This window comes from Schistocerca americana, chromosome 6 (assembly GCF_021461395.2).
Source record: "Schistocerca americana isolate TAMUIC-IGC-003095 chromosome 6, iqSchAmer2.1, whole genome shotgun sequence".
In the NCBI taxonomy this organism is placed as follows: Eukaryota; Metazoa; Arthropoda; class Insecta; order Orthoptera; family Acrididae; genus Schistocerca; species Schistocerca americana.
Window position 1 is genome coordinate 164,355,794 of NC_060124.1, and position 25,256 is coordinate 164,381,049.

A 25,256-nucleotide genomic window follows, 5' to 3' on the forward strand; every position below is an offset into this window, starting at 1 on the left:
TCTCATTTTGGACAAGCCCTCCACCTCCCCAGACTTGTCCTCTAAATGCTCAACATCATGAAAGATTCCCCATCAGCTCTCGAACATACAAGGTACCGGGGCAATAAGAGCTGCTGCCATCCTTAGCCTGATTTTCCTCCCATGGTGTGACCAGGGAGGGGAACGATTTGGGGTTGTACTTCTGTGTGTTGAATTGAGCCCGTGAACCTTTAAAGACTGCTGGTGTTTGACCACCAGCAAGAGATGATGCACTAGGCATCATCGCGTGTCATCCACCCTGATTCCACCCACTCTGACCAGGGGCTTTCCCCACGGGTGCCACCCAGCTGCAGTACAGGACACCTGGCAGGATGGCCATTGCCGGGAGTCCCAATGCCCCAGGGTGACAGGCATCTACTCCTCAACATACGTGGGGATATCAAGCCAGCTGGATATCAATCCAGCACGGTAGCCAGTCCATTGTGGTGGGGCTGCCATGTGCCCTGTTGGTTGTAGCCCCTGACCACATAGGGATCGCTCTGCTGATGCCTGTGCCATTAACTTCCCACGTATGTTGAGGAGTAGATGCCTGTCACCCCAGGGCATCAGGACTCCCAGCAATGGCCATCCTGCCAGGTGGCCTTTGCTGTGGCTGGGTGGTGCCCGTGGGGAGGGCCCTGGTCGGAGTGAGTGGCATCAGGGTGGATGACATGCGATGATGCAGCCAAGCAAACAAGTCCATTATCATCATCAGTGTAGAAAATGATACTGCACAGTTGATGGAAAAATATGCACCCAGGAGAGTGACATTGCCCAACAGTTGGAGAATGAGCAGAAGTGCAGATCCATGTTGACGAAGAGTGCAATAGGTCTCACTGCATGATGGACACAATGCACCATGTAAGGCTCCCTTCCCCAATTGGCTTGCTCTTCAGGAAAATTTTGAAAAATGGAGGTCAAATCCTACTAGGGACCACCACATAAAGGTCAAAACATGTGAGACTCCTTTTAATCGCCTCTTACGACAGGCAGAAATACCTCGGGCCTATTCTAACCCCCGGACCCGCAGTGGGGGGGGGGGGGGGGGAGGGGGGGATGGCAGTGTGGGCCAGCTGAGGTGGTGGAAGGGTGGTATCTATGCCGGGGCAGTGGCGGTCCCTGTGAGCTACACCTTCTAGATTGGGTGAGGGGGGGGGGGGGGGGGGGGTTGCTTACTGGCCAGGGCCGGACTTGAAGGTGGCAGTAAGCTAGGATCAGGCTCGCTCTGCAACATGATGCTTCACTCACTGGGTTAGTGCTCAGACATTGGAGTAATGCACTGTGCTGCACATGCGGACTGGTGTGGCAAGCACTAGCCAGGTGCTGGCTGAACGTGACATCGGCAATTGCCTGGTGAACACGCGCATGACCTGGTGACGCAAGCACTAGCCGGGTGGTGGGGAAATGTGGTGCCAGTAGCCGCTTGGTGCAGCTGGCCACAATGTGGAGCTTGGCACTGGGATAGAGGGAAGGAGGTTTGGCCAGGATCAGCAGTATGGGAATTGTGTTCTTCACTGAACGTGACAGATGGATAGTGTCGGTTTACTTCACGCGGAGTGTAAAACAGACAGGTAAAGCATGGGAACAATGTATAAAAATTACATCCAAATACTAAACAGTTCCTTTATTGGAATGTTAACAGGCACAATTAATTGTAGAATGCACTTACAAAGATCAGTTGCCAAAAAATGTCTAGGGACAAGAACTCTCAATTGAGATGCTCCTGTAACACAATATGAGAAACATCGTTAATGTACTTGAGATGTGGTAAACAGAGCTAATCTAACACAGTGATCAAGGAAATACGTAAATACAAATAAACCAACCTGAGGTACCATGGGTGAAGCTAATCTGAGACAGTGATCATGGAAATATGTAAATACAAATAAATGAACTTGGAGGAACCTTGAGAGTACCTAATCTAACACAGTGATCAAAGCAAAATACAATGTACAAATAAATGAACTTGAGGTACCATAAGTGAAGCTAATCTATCACAGTGGCTAAAACAAATACAAAATACAAATGAATAAACTTGAAGCACTGTAAGTGTAACTAATCTGACACAGTTGGGAATTTCAGTCTTTAACAGCCGCATTCATGACACCTTTGTGGTTTGCATATAGTTCAAAAAAAGAGGTCAGAAGTTGCTGCACTCTCTATAATGTAACAAGTTCTATGAAACAGATATTCCATGCTCAGAATGTGAGACCGTAAGTCAGTTGCTGAATAATGTTGCCCTCAAGTATGGTATCAGTCTTGCCAGCTAGTTCTCCACAGGTATCGCGAGATCTTGCAATGCTGTTCGCTTTATAGACCCACAAAACCGACTCACAACTGATGTCTTCATGGGTCACACACCTATCTGGTAGCACTACGACAAGCCATCAAGTTCTGATGATAAAATAACTTGAACATTAATTGAACACCAAAGGAACATTAAATCTCTGTGCTTGTCACATGGACAACTTGGCATCAGTGCGGGAAGTGCTTGAAGCTGCGGACATTCCTGTAGCATGCTTTAGGGGAACCCCCTCCCTCTTTCTGTGACAAAGAGGCATGTGGCAAAGAAAACCCTTGTTGTCAGAGGCATCAGTAAGTGATGTGATTTTTGCTGGGTGACATGTCATCTGCTATCATGCGCGACTGTCTGTTAGAGCAGTAGTACTCCATTGTCACAAAAGAACCACCAATTATCAGGTCAAAATTCTATGATCCTTTAACAAACTTGAACAACAACAAAGTGACTGAAATGGATAACATCCCTGTGGAGTTACTAAGGAATGAAAGATATAATGCAAAAGAACAAATGTACAAAATTTTTTGTGTCTTTTTTGGCAATGGAACACTAGCAATGGAATTAATAACAAATTAAACAATTACTATATCTAACTAAGGAAACCCTCCCCCCATGAACCACGGACCTTGCCGTTGGTGGGGAGGCTTGCGTGCCTCAACGATACAGATAACCGTACCGTAGGTGCAACCACAACAGAGGGGTATCTGTTGAGAGGCGAGACAAACGTGTGGTTCCTGAAGAGGGGCAGCAGCCTTTTCAGTAGTTGCAGGGGCAACAGTCTGAATGATTGACTGATCTGGCCTTGTAACATTAACCAAAATGGCCTTGCTGTTCTGGTACTGCGAATGGCTGAAAGCAAGGGGAAACTACAGCTGTAATTTTTCCCGAGGGCATGCAGCTTTACTGTATGATTAAATGATGATGGCATCCTCTTGGGTAAAATATTCCGAAGGTAAAATAGTCCCCCATTCGGATCTCCGTGCGGGGACTACTCAAGAGGACGTCGTTATCAGGAGAAAGAAAACTGGCGTTCTACAGATCGGAGCGTGGAATGTCAGATCCCTTAATCGGGCAGGTAGACTAGAAAATTTAAAAAGGGAAATGGATAGGTTAAAGTTAGATATAGTGGGAATTAGTGAAGCCCGGTGGCAGGAGGAAAAAGACTTTTGGTCAGGTGAATACAGTGTCATAAATACAAAATCAAACAGGGGTAATGCAGGAGTAGGTTTAATAATGAATAAAAAAATAGGAGTGCGGGTAAGCTACGACAAACAGCGTAGTGAACGCATTATTGTGGCCAAGATAGACACGAAACCCACGCCTACTACAATAGTGCAAGTTTATATGCCAACTAGCTCTGCAGATGACGAAGAAATTGATGAAATGTATGACGAGATAAAAGAAATTATTCAGGTAGTGAAGGGAGACGAATATTTAATAGTCATGGGTGACTGGAATTCAAGAGTAGGTAAAGGGAGAGAAGGAAGCATAGTAGGTGAATATGGATTGGGGCTAAGAAATGAAAGAGGAAGCCACCTGGTAGAATTTTGCGCAGAGCATAACTTAATCATAGCTAACACTTGGTTTAAGAATCATGAAAGACGGTTGTATACATGGAAGAACCCTGGAGATACTGAAAGGTATCAGATAGATTATATAATGGTAAGACAGAGGTTTAGGAACCAGGTCTTAAATTGTAAGCCGTTTCCAGGGGCAGATGTGGACTCTGACCGCAATCTATTGGTTATGAACTGTAGATTAAAACTGAAGAAACTGCAAAAAGGTGGGAATTTAAGGAGATGGGACCTGGATAAACTGAAAGAACCAGAGGTTGTACAGAGTTTCAGGGAGAGCATAAGGGAACAATTGACAGGAATGGGGGAAAGAAATACAGTAGAAGAAGAAAGGGTAGCTTTGAGGGATGAAATAGTGAAGGCAGCAGAGGATCAAATAGGTAAAAAGACGAGGGCTAGTAGAAACCCTTGGGTAACAGAAGAAATATTGAATTTAATTGATGAAAGGAGAAAATATAAAAATGCAGTAAGTGAAGCAGGCAAAAAGGAATACAAACGTCTCAACAATGAGATTGACAGGAAGTGCAAAATGGCTAAGCAGGGATGGCTAGAGAACAAATGTAAGGATGTAGAGGCTTATCTCACTAGGGGTAAGATAAATACTGCCTACAGGAAAATTAAAGAGACCTTTGGAGAAAAGAGAACCACTTGTATGAATATCAAGAGCTCAGGTGGAAACCCAGTTCTAAGCAAAGAGGGGAAAGCAGAAAGGTGGAAGGAGTATATAGAGGGTCTATACAAGTGTGATGTACTTGAGGACAATATTATGGAAATGGAAGAGGATGTAGATGAAGATGAAATGGGAGATCCGATACTGTGTGAAGAGTGCGACAGAGCACTGAAAGACCTGAGTTGAAACAAGGCACCGGGAGTAGACAACGTTCCATTAGAACTTCTGATGGTCTTGGGAGAGCCAGTCCTGACCAAACTCTACCATCTGATGAGCAAGATGTATGAGACAGGCGAAATACCCTAAGACTTCAAGAAGAATATAATAATTCCAATCCCAAAGAAAGCAGGTGTTGACAGATGTGAAAATTACCAAACTATCAGTTTAATAAGTCACAGCTGCAAAATACTAACGCGAATTCTTTACAGACGAATGGAAAAACTGGTAGAAGCTGATCTCAGGGAAGATCAGTTTGGATTCCATAGAAATGTGGGAACACATGAGGCAATACTGACCCTAAGACTAATCTTAAAAGAAAGGTTGAGAAAAGGCAAACCTACGTTTCTAGCATTTGTAGTCTTAGAGAAAGCTTTTGACAATGTTGATTGGAATACTCTCTTTCAAATTCTGAAGGTGGCAGGGGTAAAATACAGGGAGCGAAAGGCTATTTACAATTTGTACAGAAATCAGATGGCAGTTATGAGAGTCGAGGGGTATGAAAGGGAAGCAGTGGTTGGGAAGGGAGTGAGACAGGGTTGTAGCCTATACCAGATGTTATTCAATCTGTATATTGAGCAAGCAATAAGGGAAACAAAAGAAAAGTTCAGAGTAGGTGTTAAAATCCATGGAGAAGAAATAAAAACTTTGAGGTTCGCCGATGACATTGTAATTCTGTCAGAGACAGCGAAGGACTTGGAAGAGCAGTTGAACGGAATGAGCAGTGTCTTGAAAGGAGGGTATAAGATGAACATCAACAAAAGCAAAACAAGGATAATGGAATGTAGTCGAATTAAGTCGGGTGATGCTGAGGGAATTAGATTAGGAAATGAGACACTTAAAGTAGTAAATGAGTTTTGCTATTTGGGGAGCAAAATAACTGATGATGGTTGAAGTAGAGAGGACATAAAATGTAGACTGGCAATGGCAAGGAAAGCGTTTCTGATGAAGAAAAATTTGTTAACATCGAGTATAGATGTAAATGTCAGGAAGTCGTTTCTGAAAGTGTTTGTATGGAGTGAAGCCATGTATGGAAGTGAATCATGGACGATAAATAGTTTTGACAAGAAGAGAATAGAAGCTTTCGAAATGTGGTGCTACAGAAGAATGCTGAAGATTAGATGGGTAGACCACATAACTAATGAGGAGGTATTGAATAGAATTGGGGAGAAGAGGAGCTTGTGGCACAACTTGACTAGAAGAAGGGATCGTTTGGTAGGACATGTTCTGAGACATCGAGGGATCACCAATTTAGTATTGGAGGGCAATGTGGAGGGTAAAAATCATATAGGGAGACCAAGAGATGAATACACTAAGCAGATTCAGAAGGATGTAGGCTGCCGTAGGTACTGGGAGATGAAGAAGCTTGCACAGGATAGAGTAGCATGGAGAGATGCATCAAACCAGTCTCAGGACTGAAGATCACAACAACAACAACAACTAAGGAAATGCCAATGACTGTGCAAATTACAGGATCTTGGCATTACTAAGCCATGCTACAAAAATTCTGCCCAGTAATATTAAGGAAAAGCGGAAAGCTAAAATGATGAACATTCAGGAGAAGACCAATTTTGAGTTAGGAAATGAAAAGGAACTAGGATAGCTAAACTGGCACTATGAATGATCTTATAAAAAAGATTGGAGATGAACAGGAAAACATGCCACATTCATTGACCCGGAGAACATTTTTGATAGAGTGGACTGAAAAATACTGTTTGGAAAACTAAATAAAATCATAACAGGCTAGAAAGATATAAAATTGACTGTCAATCTGTACACATACCAAATTACAGAAATAGATATCAAATGGCAAAGATGATGATGATGTTTGGTTTGTGGGGCGCTCAACTACACGGTTATCAGTAGCCGTACAAAGTCCCAACCTTTGCTCAGTCCAATCTCACCACTTTCATGATTGATGATGAAATGATGAGACAACACAAACACCCAGTCATCTCGAGGCAGGTGAAAGTCCCTGACCCCTCCGGGAATCGAACCCGGGACCCCATGCTCGAGAAGCAAGAACGTGACCGCAAGACCATGAGCTGTGGATTCAAATGGCAAAGAGGCTATGAGTAGAAGATGTGTCTGACAAGGATATCATCTCTCTCCTTATTTATTTGAGTTATTCATAGAAAGTGCAAAACAGACAATGAAAAGCAACATCAAAGGTATCAAAAGTAATGATAAACACATAAATAGTATTTGATTTGCTGATAATATTGTAACGCCGGAAATGCATATCCTCCTATTTCCATCTATTGTACTATTATTTTTTTTCCCTGTTTTGTTACCTTAAGATATGACATTTCTGTCTCTTTATATATTGTAATTGTTTTACTGTTTGTATATATATATATATGTATAATTGGTTTGTTTCGTAAATATTATTTGTATTTTACGCTGGGTCTTGCCTAGGGAAAACTGCTATCGAACGATTACATCGATAGGTCGTGTGAAGAATCAAAGTGTGTAGGATCTTTGGTAGTGTGAACTCTGCCGCGTGGAGCGCGGGCAGTGAGAGTCTGGCTGGAGTAGCGAGTGGAGCAGGTGTGTTGTGTGACGCTCCCGCGAGTTGCCGCGCTTTCGGGGTTTGGCAGCATGTAATTGCGCTCGACTCGCGATGATAGTTTCTGACATGGTGTCGCGGACGGGAAGCATTAGCTGGCGCACATCAAGAGCCTGTTTCGCCTGGTGACCTTGTCGAGAAGAAGGCGCGCCAACATCCAGCTTCTGCAACAGCGACGGCCGACAATGAGTGACTGTCGCCACCTCCTCGATCGACGGCTTCAAACCTTCAATCAACCAACAAGGAAGACTAAAAGCACGTATAGTTTCAGAACTGTATGGCAGACCTCAGCTTTTCAAATTGTTCCATTTGCCTCGCAAAATTACAGCAACTTAGCATGAACCTTTGTTGCTCATTGTCCCAATTGCATTGCCAAGCAGGGTCCCTTCCTTTTCCGAAATGAGCCCGAGGGTCGTTGAAATTCAAACGCCAGCATTAAAATAATATAATTAGATTTCACTGCTTTAATTTCAAAGTTCAGTAGCTGGCTACAATATTTAGGTTACACGAGCACAAATTTAGAGTGCGAGTTTTGTTAGCATATTTTAGCTTACCTGTGACTGCAGCTCAGCTTGGTACGTACTAAATTTTACTATTGTTAATAGTTCAGAATCATTTAATTCAAGTTCAAAGTAAAATCTCTTGTTTCTAAATTGCGTAGAGTCAAGTTGCTTTTGAAATGATTGTTGAGGTAGTCCAAGACTAACCGTATTTTACTGGATTTCGATGTGCTTCAGAAAGAAAGCTCACTATTAACTTCAGTCACTAAATTAACTTTCGATTTTCCGGTTTTATTAATTCTTTTGCTAAATTAAGTCAGAGTGTAGCGAAATTTATTACTTCTGACAAACTTTCAGTTTTCACACTACACGTGTCAACCTTCAGTTGCCACGCTTCTAGTGTTAATTATATGTGTAATAACCTTTCTTTTTCAGTTACTATAGTAATTGTCCTTAGGACTGGCGACCGTGATTTCCCCCAAATCTCAAATATCTAATTACCGCTAGTTAATTGTTAACGTAACGGCCGCACATTTACTTTCTTTATTAACTTTACCCCTTTTCAAAATTAATTTCCACCAGTTTCATTTGCATTTTTCCTTTCATTTAGATGTAACCCTTTCCTCCCTCTTTACCGATAGATTAACTTCGGTGACGATTGCTTTTCCCAAATTTCCATTAGGTACACGCGGTTTAATTTTTCGCTGTCATTAAGGTCGATAAGTGAGGGGAGAGGTTACAATATAATACTCTTAGAACATTGTGAAAAGGATATGAAGTATATGCTAAAATTTTTTGTCTACTCACCAAGTGACAGCAGGAGAACACACATATAAAAGCAGGTTATATGTAAGCAAGCTTTCGTAGCCAGTGGCTCCTCCTTCTGGCAAAAGGGTTGAAGAGGTTTGAAGGGTGGAGGAGAAGGACTGGAGAGGTTTAGGAAAACGGATAGATTTTGGAAAAGCCACTCAGAACTGCAGATTAGGGAAGACCTACCGGACAGCATGAGAAGAAAAGACTGATTGTTGGGGATTGCACCAGACGAGTTTTGAAAATCTCAAGAGCTTAAAGGTAGAGGACAGGGTAATATGCAAGACTGAGATTACTGCAAAAACATTGTACATGAGTTAATATGAGTGATAACCTAAGTGCATTGTACGTAACAGAGGTGGAGAGGGATGGCAGAAAATAGACAGGTCAGAAAAGCAAAGATATAGAAAACTAAAACGGAGTGATGAAAGTTGTAGTCACTGTGAAGAAATGCTGAGACAGAAGAAATTAACATAAATTAGGGCCAGGTGGGTGGTGAGAACCAAGGAGATGTTGCAGTGCTAGTTCCCACCTATGGAGTTCTGAGAAACTGGCTTCTGAGGGAAGAATTCAGGTGGTGCCTGTGGTGAAGCTGGCACTGAGCTCATGACTGTCATGTTGTAGAGCATGCTGTCAACAGGATATTGTGTATTGCCAGTATACACCCTCTATGTCCATTCATCCTAATTCATAACTTGGTGGTAGTCAGGCCAAAGTAAAATGCCGAACAGTGTTTACATAATAGCTGGTATATGACATGTGTCGTTTCACTGTTGACTCTCTCTTTGATAGCATATGTTTTGCCAGTTACAGGGCTGGTATAGGTGGTGGCAGGAGGGTGCATAGGGAAAGTTTTGCAGCATAGGAGTCATAGGGTAGGGAGATGGGTGCAGGAGGAGCACACGGTCTGACAAGGATATTGCGAAGATTGCGAGGTTGACAAAAAGCTATTCTAGGTGTGGTGGGTAAAATCTCAGGCAGGATGGATCTCATTTCAGGGCATGATTTTAGATTTTTATCTTCAAGACCAGGATAATACTGAGTGACAAGTGGCATGCTCTGAAGATGTTTTTTGGAGGGATCGGTAGTACCAGGATTCGATGTGAGGGCCTGGGAAATTTGCTTTTGAACTAGGCTGGTGGAGTAATTATATCCAGTGAAGGCTGAGGTGATAATGGTGGTGTACTGCTGTAAAGAGTCTGCATCTGAACGTTTTTCTTGAATGCCAAGGCTATGTTGGAAGGAAAGTTTGACATGGTAAGCATGGCAACTATCAGAATATAATTACTATTGTTTGTTAGTAGGTTTAATGTGGACAGAAGTGTGTAGCTGGCCTTTGTTGAGGATGAGATCAACATCAAGGAGAGTGGCATGGGATTTGTAATATGACCATGTGAAATTTAACTGGGAGGAAGTGTTTAAGGATTCCAGGAATTTTAACAGGTCAGCCTCACCACTACTCCTTTCTTCACTCCGTTTTGGTTTTGTACATCTTTCAATTTCCGACCTATTTTTTGCCACCCTCCCCTCTATCCCACCTCTATTACATACAATGCACTTAGATTTTCATTCTTATTAACTCATACACAATGTTTTTGCAGTAATCTCTATCTCGCATATTACCCTGTCTTCCATTTTTAGGCTCTGAGGTTCTCAAATCTCATCTGATGCATTCCCCAACAATCAGTCTTTTCTTTTCATCCCATCCAGTAAGGGTCCCCTGACCCAAGGTTCTGAGTGACTTTTCTCAAATCTACACATATTCCTAAACCTTTCCACTCCTTTCCCTTCACCTTTCTTCCATCCCCTTCAACCCTTCTGCTGTTTTTTCACAAAAAAAAAAAACACATTGGAAAGAAAAATCCTAGATAAAATCAAGAGGCAGGCCAGATCATCTATATTACAGAATGTTCTGAGTGGAATGATCTGCAGCAACTACATACAACTGGTACAGATGGTGAGGGACAGAGAAGGATGGCTACATCAGCAAGGCATTGCCTTTATTGTCTGATGATTATATTGTCTATGTAGGATACAATTTAAACACTATTAGGAAAATGATAGGTTACTATTAACACACATGGCCACTATCTCCAGCAGTTCCAACCATTGGAATGAATTTCATTCATTTTCTAATAATGAAGAATATTGAATTTATTTACTAGGTGCAAGTATAAATGCCCTGAAGAGTCAGTAGCTCTCATGCACAGCTTAATCCTGTAACTCTGAATAGCAAGTTTTCCATTATTGCTGATTTTTCCCAGAATATTATGCAATATGAGAGAAGAGAATGGAAATATGCAAAGTATGCCAATAGCTGTACATGCAGTGAGAAACATTTCTTAGAGAAAAACATGAACTTTATTAAATGACATTCTCATTTCTTTTAATCAACATTTTCATTCTTTCTTTTAAAAAGAAATTGTTATTTTAGATGAAAACAATTTATTCTGAAATAGATCTGCATTTTTCTGTACACTAACAAATGAACAGAAGTTAACATTAGACATCTCATGTGCAATGAACTCTCAGTTCAAACAGATACAAAACATAAAGAAATGGTTTATGAAATCACCAAGACAATTAATTACACAATACTTATTTACTTACTGAGGTATATTTGAAGATACATATACAATGCCCTGCTGACAATAGAAACTTATTATTCCACAGTGTATTTTGATAAGAATACTGCACTCAACTATTGAAACTTAAATCTATAAAGGTGTAATGGCAAGTGTGGACATACCATTATCTACCTTACAGCAGGTCTGTAAATATCTGATGTTTCATGAAGTTATGTGAGTCTGACACCTTGTAACAAAAATAATTTAAATACAAGTTAATTCAATCTCTGTGATGCTTTTGAAAATGCTCAGAGACTCATGTTCATATATGAACAACTTAAGTTACTGCAATTACAATGTACTTAAATGTTGGTACACCATACCAGTACATACGCCTTGACAACATTTATTACTTGTTACCACATGATTCCAATGACTAAGTTTAACACAATTCAGATGACTTCCTGTAGACATATTTACTTTATTTATTGTACATTTTCTTGCTGCAATTCAGGGCAGATGAATCAATAAGAATATAAAGTACAGTTTAAAGCAAATTGTTCGAGGGTAAAAGTATTAACAGTAAAAAATGCAATCATATAGAAAACTATAATCAAATATTTGAGCTTCAATGACCAAAAACGTTTTCGTTAGTAGGCAATAATAAAAAGGAAGAAAAAATATGTAAACTCTGTAAGATTCAAACAAAATACGGAAGTTACCAGAAAGGTGTTGAGAGTACAAATCTGTTGACTGTCAATAAAATGATTGCTAAAATCAAGGTAATGTGAACATTCAGAAGATGAGATGAACTGATGAGTGTGAGATGAACTGATGAGTAAGCATGACAAACCTGACTGATAACATATATTTTTGTAAAATAAAGATAATGCAAACCTTTAAATAACATGATGAGTAAACACAAAAACCTGATTAATAACATGGCGTTTGAAACATGAAGTAGTAATGAAGACATAAAATGAGAAAAACAAAGAAAGAATAGAAGCACAATTAATCATAAGGAGAGAGCAGTCAGGGAAAGATCCAAACTGAGATAAGAAATGGAGGGAATACTAAAGATTGGTTGTTAACGTATGTAATCACCCAACATTTGTGAGGTAGTTGGTTGAGAGTGCAATTCAAGGTTGGCAAAAGGAAAGTCTATGAAAGTTTGTGCAAAATAAATAGCAGCTGACAAACACATCTTAGGGAGACAACTGTAAGTAAAACTGCAAGTAATTTCAGTTAATTGTGGGGGGCTGTTAAATTAATGATGGATTTTTACATTAATTTATTAATAAAGTGGCAATGGAAAGCATTTCCTGTATTTATTTGTGCATCATAGGAGCTGTAACTGAGTATGTCCACATACAGTGTTGAATGATGTTTGCTATAAACTGGAAAAATTAATGTACAGTATAGTTTAACAACAATGGATGCAGAAAGAGTGTATTCTGAAATTATATCATTTATGGACTACCACTCAACATTTGTTTTAATTCTTTGCTAGTTGGTTCTTTTGGATATACTGCTCCATCTGAGATCTGCAAATGAAAGCATCATCTTGGACAAATGTTTTAGTCATGGCAAATTTCCTGATTTCTCTTTGGTTAAACTGTTTATCTAAAGTAGTATACCTATTTCTCCCTCTCTCATACGTGAGGAAAGATCTGCTTTCTCTTTAATTTTAGTCACATATCAGCCACCCTCTGATCATTCTGTCTCTCCTTTCCTGTAAGAGAAACTATATTTCTCTAGTTCTCCTTGCTGTATTTTATGTTGCACTAGTTTTACCAAATTACAGTATGTGATCATTGATTATTGGCTGACTGATTATAATCTAACAGCCAATGTACTATTTCTTGTCATGGAAGAGACTCCAGTTATTCCGTCTTTCCATAACAGTCTGTAAAGTCATCGATCTAATGAGTCTTTTTGTTGATGATACTGACAGCCTGTCTTTCCATTCACATACTTCCTGTTGCAAATGGAAAGAATGCTGTTCTGGTTCTGAAAGAGCAAGATAAAAAATTTATTCCTGAGTGCAGTTTTCACTTTTAATGACAGTGTACTATTAAGGAAAAAAATCATCCTGTTTAAACATAATATTGCTTCTGAATAATAACGAATAGTCATTCCATTTGTATTGTACAACTGACTATAGCTTTTACTTCAGTAACATCCACATTTGGTCTTTTAAGGAGACTGCAGCTTTTTGTCATGGTGAAACAGTGCTGCAGTATCTTCAAGGGAAAGTATATAAAAAATTCTTTTTTATTTTCTTTTACTTAAGGCATGACCAACTTTTTCACGAACAAGAGCACGATTTCTGTTTGTTTCTCTTGCAATCATCTGATCTGCTTCCTTGTACAGCAGCTTCTTTGTTTCTTGAATTTTTTGTGAGCAAATATCTTCTTTGTAGCTAGCAATCTCATCTAGACTCTCACACATCTTCTTAGAACAAGTAGACAGTGCTTGTACCCTGTGTAAGGAGAAACTGCGTGAGCAAAGAAACTTCTAGTTTTTGGTACTATATTTGTAAATATCACGTAAGAAATAGTTATTATTATAAATATTTTTTTCTTCCACAAAGTTTCATATGAATACATGCACATAAAACAAATTTATACTAAATAAGGAGCAGTAAGAGTAGAGTTAACACATAGGTATGTAAATTAAAAACTGAATTCAATTTTTACCTTCAAATTTTTCAAGCACCTTCATGAGTATATAAAAAGACCAAAAAGGGAATAAAATAAAATAAAGATAAGGTATGCAGCTGACATTCAAATTTCAGAGTACTATTAATGAGATGTAAATAACTAGGAAATCCAAACTGAGAGCTGGGTTTGAAAGAAATCAAAATGTTTACATTGAGAAAAAAATGAGCAAAGTAGAGTAAGAAAAGACTATATTGAGGATACATATACTGATATTAAGACAGGAAAGACTACAGTGTGTTAACAGCGATGGGTAAGTAGTAAACAAAGGAGAAAAGAGTGGAGACTGAAAAGAGAAATAAATTACTAGAAGTAAATGTGCCATCTGCTCACTCGCACTATGAAATACATGCATCGCCAGTCATGCTGCCATGTTTCTACAGATGGCATGATGTTATTGCCATGAACACTTACACCACTGCCAATGATATGCAAGCATCCTCTCTCCAGATCTTAAGTTCAAACATTGAACCACATGACCGCTTTGTGTGTTTGCCATTTTGTAACACTTACAGACTTTCATAGTGGTCAGGGCTTTTCATCAGAGGAATAGTCATTGTATCAACCTTTGTATCTGTATGTATTTTGACATTCAAATCTACTATTAGCAACTGATACTGCAACTACAGCAAACAAAGTTATGTATTTTCAGTATTACTTTTACTATTTGATCCAATAATGGAAAATCCAGGATGGAATGTAAAAATATTATGAGGAGGAAAGTAGCTACTCACCATACAGTGGAGATTAGTGTGTTTTGTCATAGGTGCACTTAGTAAGTGTGAACATCACAGAGATGCTTACCCAACTCAAGTGCAAATGCTAAAAGAACAACATTCTGCATCAGTATGTGGTTTACTGTTAAAATTTCAAGAGTGTATGTTCCTAAATCAGTTAACCAATATGTTACTTCCTCCAATGTATATTCACAAAAGGACAATGAAGGCTAGATCTGAATGCACATGAAGGCTTAGTAACAACAGTTCTTCCCATGCATCTTTCATGACTTCTGCAAGAAAGTGAAGAACTGACAGTGGTACGCAAAGTACCCTCCATCACACTGCATAAGGTGATTTGCGGAGTACTGATGTAGATGTAGACACATGCAAAACAGTTGAAAATAATACATTCAGTGGAAAACCTGTTGATAAATATAAATGGGAAATGACTGCCTGTAATTAAAAGGACAAGTGTAAAAGTGCCACAAAGAAAGAGGGTGACAAAATGATTTCCTGTTAATAAGCGAGTGATATTAAAAAAAGTTATTGCCAGACTAAGATAGATGTTCGTCCTGGAATTCAGTTCCATCAGTTATATAACCATTTCAAATGTACTGAGTGTGAAAAAGAACACAAACAAAAATGTAGACAAAACTGAAAACAACTACTGTAAGAGTGCAAATCCTTAGTATCCTCCCTACACAAAAAAGTGAGCTGATATGCATTCATCTCCAGATTCATGAGACATTGTTGTTAACACTGATTCTATTATATTATGCGTCTCTGAGTTTCCTCTGAGTCAGGGGGCAGTGGCAAGTGGCACAGATCTAGTGGTGATCATCTGCCGAGAATGGAAATTGAGTGCAGGCCATGGGTGCCAGCTGCTTCTCGTTGGTCATGTGGAGTCCTTGAAGTAATAGACAAAAAGAAAATGTGATGATGTTTCAATGACTGACTTTGAAAACAATTTTAATATGGTGATTTTTAGTTAGTGTTCTGTAAGACTTTGTTTACTTAGCAGAGCTCTCTCTCATTCTATGGAGGTCTTTTAATTCATGTGGAAACAAACTCTATTCACAGCAGCAGTGAGGAACAAACTGTAAGAGAAACGTGGAATCAGAGTGGGTTGACAAAAACTGTGTACACAGTCTCCAGTCTAGTACTATTAAGTAGTATTATTTATTTACATATTGAGAAATATTGTGACAAGCTTGATGTGGTATTAATTGAGCCCAGTAATTCTTTAAAAAATAAATACATGAGAAAAGATGGTCTACACTTTAATAGGTTAGGCTCTATGAATTTCAGTAAAATGTTTGTAGACATCTGACAAATACAGAAAAGCAAGGGAAAATGACACTTTCTGATGGATCAATAAAACCAAGATGCAAACTGAAAAAAAGGCTTGAATTCAAAAGAAAGGACAGACTTTCAATCAAAGCAAACAAAAAAAAAAAAAAGAAATGCTCTACTGATGCAATGGAATAGCAAAGGCTTAACACATAAACCTCAGAACATGTAACTCTCAAAATAACCCGCTTACATGAACACTGGTTAACACGAGATTGTATAAAAATTTGAAATAGTATTAATAATTTACAAGTAGCTAGTAGCATGTGTGAGGCTCCTTCATTCTTACTGTTGCCTAAGTATGTTATAAAGTTGGAGATGATTTTAATTGTATAAACAGTGAAACTGTGGGTGAATTGCTCTGAAGAGTTAAGTGGTATGAATACAGTGATTGCAGCAGTCTACAGAATTTATGAAAGTGTTGCCACAAAACTGTTCTCAGCTAAATTCTAAAGTCATGTCGAAAAAATTCAGAAAGGAAATAAGAAAAAAATTGTAACTGTAGTAGACTTCAACTTAAATATCATCAACATAGGAAAGACAGATTGCTAGTTACTGTAAAGAAGACACATCAAATTTCAGACAGGGACATTAAAAAGACACTCACATATAGCTTTTGGTCAAAGCCTTCATTAGTAAAAGAGAGACGCACACTCAACATTCACACACACACACACACACACACACACACACACACACAAGCAAGCACACACAACCAACTCCTACATTTCAGGCCAGAGTGCAACATCATGTGGGATGCAAGCAGCAATCTGGAGGGGGTGGGTATGGGGAAGGGGAAGGGATAGTAGTGTGCGGGTGGGGAGAAAGATGAGCACTGTCTGGTGGAGTGTACAGCGAACAGACTGCCAAAAGGTGCAGTGTCAGGAGGTTGTGGGGCAGGGAGCTGGGGCAAAAAGGAACAAAAAAGAAGAGCAGACAAAGACAGGCAGATGCATTGGCAAAAGACTGCGAATAAACAGGGTGGGAGATGAGAATGGGGAGGAGATGACTGGGCAGACAGGGTGGAAACTGTTGGTTGGAGAGTGTGGGGACAGTTGTTACCGGAGGTTGAGGTCAGGATCATTACGGGAGTGGAGAATGTGTTGTAAGCATAGCTCCCACCTGTGCAGTTCAGAAAAGCTGGTGGTGGAGGGAAAGATCCAGATGGGTCAGGCAGTGAAACAACCATTGAAATCAAACATGTTACGGTCTGCTGCATGTTGTGCCATAGGGTGGTCTACTTTGCTCTTGGCCACAGTTTGGTGGTATCTGTTCATCCTGGTGGACAGCTGGTTGGTAGTCATACCAATATAAAAATCTTAAATATGTTAGTCGAAAGCAGCGAACTGACAAAATTTTATGACCTAATTCAGAAATCTAGTTTTATATTAAACATTTTTGGTGGTACTAGACAAAATAGTATATCAGTAACCTGAACTGATAATGTTATTATGACGTATCAGTATGAAAATGCAAATAAGTACTGATTAGACCTAGGTGTTTCTGATTACTTGGCTCTATTTATTGACCTCCTGATAGCAAATGAACTAAAGCCTCGAAAAATGTACACAAAAGAATTTCAACAAATGTAATATGGATTTTTTTTTATAAACTAAGTGTTGTAGGCTCTAGTGCTAAAAGGAGACAGCTCAATAATGAGATCAAATCCAAGAAGGATTTCATTATGTATGTTAAGCACTATAAAACCACAGTTAGATTACTTGTACTGGCAGTGGGAAAACTGTCAAATAATACAGTTACCCCTTAAACATAGCAATATGACAAAAGTGATGGGGTTTGTTGTTCAGTCATAATTAGGACTCAAAGTTAACAGTCAAGAGATTTTGAAAACTGGATTTGAAAATATTGCAGTAAATCTGGTTCAGATGCCAAATTGTTTCAATGAATTCTTCTTAAATGTAAAAACGATTAAATGTATGTATGGTAGCTATTGTAATGTTGCACAAATACAATATCAGAACTCCCACCAACCAACTTTTAATTCACTTCCGAATAAAAGAAGATACATAGACACTGAATGAGTCAGTACAAAAATGTGAAATCCTGGAGTACATTAAGGCACAGTCTAACAGTGAAGTACACATTAGTCATATAAACATTAGAGTGGCCGAGAGCCTAGGGCAGTGGCTTATATACCGCTATTTTGCACATGGTGCAGCACTTGCTGCACTGCCTATGCCTGTGTGAGGCAGCCTCTTTAAGCTGGCCATGGAGGCATGTGCAGTTCAATTATGCTCACTCACTGTGCAGGGTTATAACACTCCTTCCATATTGGCGAAAACTTTACCGTGGAGATGTCCATGTCTTCATCAGAAAAGGATGCTGTCGGAATAGGCATCTTGCCGTCACAGGGGAATATGGTCTGAAATGGTGCAGGTATGAACAGGTGTGGTTGGTTTGTGGGATTAAAGGAACCAGACTGCGACGGTCATCGGTCCGAACAGGTGTGGTGCCCACTTCACTATGAGACTGTCAGGAAACACAGCGATGGAGATGCCATATCCATGTCCACATCTGGGCAAGCACTCGGCAATGGAGGCAGCAGAGATGAAAGTGGCCTGGCACTAATACTCTGTTTGGTGGTGGCGGCACTCGGAAGAAAGATGACACAGGAGCTGAAGGGCGTGTGGATTGTGCCAAGGGGGTGGCATGGACAGTGGAGGTGGCCATATGGGCAGTGAGGTCTTTGGAGCTTGGTCAGTCTTGCATAGGCAGAGCTGGTCATAAGTGTCATAACACCAAGCCATCAGAGGTGTGCACAGTGCAGAGGCAACTGCCTTGTCACGGATGGACAACTACTGGTATCAACTTGGGTCACTGGTCAAACCCAAGGGCTCAGACAGTGGAGCCTGGATGGAACTGTTACAAGGGGGACACCAGTGGGTATCCCGGTGTTGGCCAGAGAAAATGAAGCAGTGTATGGGACTAGCGGCCATGAAGCAGCTCCATCAGGCTATGGTCACCAACAGAAGTGAACCTATATGAGCTTAAGAAACTATCAAGGACTTCCTTGGGAAAAGATTGCACCTTGTATTTTTTCATCTGAGTTTTGAAAGTACAGACCAGTTACTCTGCCCCACCATTGGACAGAGGATGAAACGGAGGGGCCATAACATGCTGGATGCCATTCTTTGCAGAAAAATAATTAAAATCCCAAGACACAAGTTGTGGGCAATTGTCCATCAGAAGCCTATATGGTAATCCTTGGCGAGGGCTGTGAGTGTATCCACCATGGATGTGGGCGGGCAATGAACCACATAAGGAAATTTTGAGAAAGCGCCAACTGCAACAAGCCAAAAGTAGTTAAGGAAGGCACCTGCAAAATTAGCATGAATACACTCCCAGAGTTGCTGGGTGGTGGCCCATGGGGAAAGAGGCCCAAGGCACTGCTTGATGTGCAGTGCACTGTTGGCAGGCTGACACAACACACATGATCTCATTGCCAACACACAGCCTAAACACATGTCGACAAGCCACCAATTTTGTATGAGAAACACCCCGATGGTCCAGTTGGAGAATGAACAAGATGTCCTGCTGTAATGTGGATGGGATAAAACTCCTGGATGCTGGCTCTTCTGTAGCCAACAGTAGTACCATTAAGCAGTGGTAGAGAGCATTATAATTATGAAAGGGATCCAGCACTTGACCTAGTGGTTTATCTGGCCAGCCATGGTGGACAAAATGAACAACCTGATGAAAGACAGTATCAGCCATTACAGTCGCCAAAATCCAAGAACTGGATTTAAGCAATTTAGAAAAGATATATGTATGGTGCAAAATGGCAATTGACCCTAAATAACAGAAAATGTGAAGTTATCCACATGAGTGCTAAAAGAAATCCATTAAACTTTGGTTACATGATATATCAGTCAAATCTAAAGGCCCTAAATTCAACTAAATACCTAAGAATTACAATTACAAACAACTAAATTGGAAGGAACACACAGGAAATTCTGTGGGGAACGCTAACCAAAGACAGTGTTTTATTGGCAGGACACTTAGGAAATGTAGCAGATCTACTAAGGAGACTGGCTACACTACGCTTGTCCAACCTCTTTTAGAATACTGCTGCGTGGTGTAGATCCTTACCAGATAGGACTGACAGAGTACATCAAAAAAATTCAAAGAAGGGCAGCATGTTTTGTGTTATTGCAAAATAGGTAAGAGAGTGTCATTGAAATGATACAGGATTTGGGATGGACATCATTAAAACAAAAGTGTTTATTGTTGCGGAGGAATCTTCTCATGAAATTCCGATTACCAACTTTCTCCCCCAAATGCAAAAATATTTTGTTGATGCCAACCTACAGAGGGAAAAATGATCACCATGAGGAAATATCAGAAATCAGAGCCCTTACAGAAAGATATAGGGGTTTGTTCTTTCAACGTGCTATACAAGATTGGAATAACAGAGAATTGTGTAGGTGGTTGGATAAACCCTCTGCTAGGCACTTAAATGTGGTTTGCAGAGCATCCATGTAGATGTAGATGTAGATGTAGATGGTAATGGGAAAACCATCCGTAGTGCTTTGGGCTTCAATGTCTAAATGGACACACAATGGTTTATTCTGATCAAAGGCAGGATAGGGGCCAATCGGTAATCATGAAAGAACACCCACATCAGTGTGTTTTGCTGTGGGGCAGACATGAATCTTGTAATTATAGCATGACGAAAGCAGAGCCCGGCATTGCAGGTGATGGCCACTTGGTCCAGAACAGATGCCGGAGGATGAAAAAGAAACCCAGAGGATTATGATCAGTAATCAAATGGTTCAAATGGTTCTGAGCACTATGGGACTTAACTTCTGAGGTCATCAGTCCCCTAGAACTTAGAACTACTTAAACCTAACTAACCTAAGGACATCACACACATCCATGCCTGAGGCAGGATTCGAACCTGTGACCGTAGCGGTCGCGCGGTTCCAGACTGCAGCACCTAGAACCGCTCGGCCACACCGGCCGGCAATCAGTAATCAAATGAACTTTAGAACTGTATAGGAAAACATGAAACTTTTTTAGTGCATACACAATAACAAGCACTTCCTTTTCTATCTGTGAATAGTGCTGTTGCACCTGATTCAGGGTTCTGGAAGCTTACGCATCAGGACATTTGGATCCGTCCGCATATTTTGTGCACGAGAATGGTCCCACGGCCATACTGGTAGGTGTCTGTGGGCAAACCAAGAAGTTGGCCTGTTTGGAATGTCACCAAATAAGGAGATGGGTGTAATTTTGACTTCAACAGGGTAAAAGCATGCTTGCAGTTGAGCAATCAGTGAAAAGGAACATCTTTATGTAAGATAGCATGAAGGGGCTGAGCCACTGTTTCCACATCAGGAAGAAATCTGTGGCAGTATGCAATCTTTCTAAGAAAGATCAGCAACTCTTTGACATTGGTAGGACATGGCAGAGCCACAATGACATCGACATGCCAGCATAAAGACTTGACACCAGCACGTGAGACTTCTAAACAAAAACAGATGATATGGCTCAAAAACTTGCGATTTGCCCAAGTTACATCAACAAAGCAGACTGCAGCACCATGAACAAAATACAATGGCTCTGCAAGTGTTCATCTATTGAGCAACTGGAGACCACAATATCATCCAGGTAGTTAATGCACCCCAGCACACAATGCTCCAAAAATCAGTGGAAAATAGCAGGGCTGCTAGCTACACCGAATGGCAAGTGTTGTTATTGGTACAGCTTGAAAGGGGTATTCACTATGAGGATATGTTTGGACTCATCCTCCAGAGGCACCTGCAAGTAAGCTTCTGACAAGTCTATTTTGGAAAACTACTGACCCTCAGAAAGCTGCACTAAGAGTTCATCCTGATGGGGTAAAGGATAGGTATCAATAATAGACAGTGAATTTACAGACTTTTTAAAATCTCCACAGAAGCAAAGGTTGCTGTTAGGTTTTGTGACAATTACTGATGTAGTAGACCATCCACTAGAGAAGACAGGCATGACAACACTAAAGGCCATAAGTCAATCAAGTTCTGCTTTGACTTGCTCCTGTAAAGTTATTGGGATTTGGTGGGCATGAAAAAAACAGAGGCGTGCCATTGGTTTCATTGTGATGTGAGCCTTGATATCAGTAGCACACCCTTAACCTTCTGAAAACAGTGAGGAACATTCCAAACAGAGTGCATACAGAGTGTTGGTATGCAAGTTGATCTGTTACCAGATGCACTTTGTCAGAAAAAGAAAATCCAAAAGTTTTGAAGGCATCTAACACAAACAACTTATCAGTGTTGCCATCATCCACGAATGGAAAGATCAAAGGCTGAACAAATGCTTTATACACAACAGGAGTTGAAAACTGTCCCAATATGTATTTGTCATTCGTTGTAACTCACTAACTGATGAGAACCAGGGCTCAATGCTAGTGATCAAAGATCCACATAGGTTTGATAATTTAAAAAAGCCACTGCCACAGCTGTGTCTATTTGTGTTTTTAACATCTTGTCCATAACACATACTCCAATATAAAGTTTGTTTGGAGCTACCATCACCTGTAAAACAGTGTTCACATCCATGCCCATGTCTTACGATGGAAGTTTCAAACAGAAGCAATATGTCCCATTTCTTTACAATAGTTGCACATAACCTAATATTTTGGACATGTTCATGATGAACAAAACAATAATAGCACCATGGGAGAGGAGCACATGCTGCTGTGACACTGACTACTCCTGCTGTTTAGAACAGCACACTCCCAGGCATCGTGAAGGCCGTGGTTGCACGGCCACAATGTCATCTTCCTCCCTTGGGCTGACTGACTGCGGCTGAGGAGGAGAGGCAATGGCAGCTACTTCACACCAAGATTCTATCTGATTTCTTGCTTCCCTAGATACCTCAGAAGACTGGGCATTGTTCACAACCTCTAAGAGAGAGATTTTCACAGTGTCAAGTGCATTCACAAACTTATCATCAGGGGCCAAGCATATTACAGCATCATGAACCACTGAATCAGCATGTGAGTCCTGGTGAGTTTCAGTAACAAACTAGCACTGATGGCTAAGCCCGTGAAGTTCCACTGCCGAAGCTCCGTACAACTGTTGTAGCCATTTTGACTATGGTAGAACTCGATATGAGCAGCAATAACATGAGTACGTTTGTAGTGATAAGCAGAGAGCAACTGACTCATTTCATCAAAAGAGAGTCTGGCAAGTTTCTGAAAAGGAGCTAGCTAACACGAAAGGTGATAAATAATCCATGACAGAAAGAAAGCCTAACACACACTGGGGTCAGCGATACCAAAAGCTTGAAAATGTTGCAGAAGGCATTTTTCATATGCATCCCAAACTTCTGTGGAATCATTATACAGAGGAAACAGTGAGGGTTACATTAAGGGCAGTAAATACTGATATGTCCATTATGGCACCTAACTGTTTAGTGTTACAAAGAGAGCCTGCTGCTGGTTGGTGAAAGCTCACTGCTTTCAACAAGGGATTGAAGAACTTCTTCCAGCAACATATTGGCATCAGTAAACCGTGAAATGAAACACACAGAGTAGAATACTGCACTCATCACTACAGATACTGTAACATTCCACAAACACAATATCAGAATTGCCACCAACCGACTTTCAATTCACTTCCACATAAAGGAAAATACTTAGACGCTGAGTGATGTAGTAATCAGCACAAATAAATGAAATCAAGATATATAGTAATGCACAGTCTAATAATTAAGTACTCATTAGTCACATAAACATTACAGTGGCTGAGGACCTAGTGTGCCAGCTTGTATACTGTTGTTTTGCATACAGCACAGCGCTTGCTGCACATCCTGTGCTGATGTCAGGTGACCTCTTTAGGCCAGCCATAGAGGCATGTGCTATTTAAAGATGTGTGCACTCACTGTATGGAGTTACAACAGCAGCTTATCAGGACAAGGCAAATTTCATAAGCTTGGATAACAGTCAGGGCACATCTCCTAAATATTTTAGGGAAAAAAGGGTGAAAAGGAATAAGACATTCATACACTGCATCAATGATGCCCATTGTCACCGGACAGTAGCACAGGATGACAGACCAAAACAATTAGTTGCAAACTGTTGTAAAGTTGTGAGGGAGAAGACTATACATCAACTTAACTGTGAAATAAGTGTAACACAAAAACGCCGTGTGTTAAAATAATGACAGTGTCTGTTCAATAGTGTCACATGTACCGTATTATTCTGCAAGAACTGTGTGGTAAGGTTTTTACTGCTCATAGATGTTCAATAGTAAACTATTGTAGCAGTATGCTCACATTTGCCTGCAAGCTATTGATGAGGCTTATCTAAATTTACCAGTAGTGAACTGGCCATATTAAGTGTGTAATATTGGGGAGTTGTGAACAGTGAAAGTAAAGAACTGTGAAACTGTTGGCTACATCATTTACAGTAGTCAGTGTTGAATTTCCACCCCCCATTTTTCCGCCAGTGTAACAATGCAGTATGTCAACACCAAGGACTATCAATGAAGAAATAAAGCAGGCGAACATCACACTATCAAGCCTGGAAGAAAAGTGGGTCAATTGGGATAAAGTAAAATGCAGAAGTGAGGAGCAATCTGCAGATGGAATGGCACTTATGGTGCAAATGCTGCAGCAGCTGGTCCACAAGGAAATGCAGGAAAGTTGTAAAGAGATGCAGGAAAGTTGTAAGGAAAAACAGCAGATATTGGCAGGAAATGAGAGCAGCAAGATAGATGACTGTAGCAAAGAGATAATGAAGAAAACTGAAGAAACTAATGAAAGGGTGGATATGGTCACTAAACGTTTGAAATAAGGAAAGAAGGAAGGGGGTTAAAATCCTTAGAGATTGGCTAGAATCGTGCTGAATTGAGGAAGGAAGTGCAGCAGAAAATAGATAATAAACTGAAGAAAATGTGAAACAAATAAGTTTTGAAGAGGTCCATGGGAAGTGGGAGAAGATGAGAAAGAACCTAGATAAATTAAAGGATGGTTGCAGGAGCATACTCATGAATGTGGGAAACAGGAATTTAATAGTGAAAAAGAGATGAGTGAACTTAATCAAGCTGGAAATGTGATAAACACGTGCAGAGAATGTTTATATGGGGCTGTCTTTGTCATGTGCTGTGGTGGAAGAAATATTTTAAATAAATATGTTAATAATAAATTTGTATCAAATGGAGAACTACACCCTGTGATATTTTTGAGATGTTTGCAGGATTATATCTCAAAAGGATGGCCAGAAAATAGTACAATT

General features: G+C 40.2%; 1 long non-coding RNA gene across 1 annotated transcript in view; it reads right to left on the reverse strand.

Annotated features, from left to right (window-relative positions):
- Window positions 1–11,114: 11,114 nt before the first annotated feature.
- Window positions 11,115–25,256, reverse strand: part of LOC124619843 — a 101,422-nt gene continuing 87,280 nt past the window's right edge. The window contains exon 3 of the long non-coding RNA XR_006980142.1: window positions 11,115–13,705. This is a non-coding gene — a long non-coding RNA (uncharacterized LOC124619843). The remainder of the gene's footprint in view (window positions 13,706–25,256) is intronic.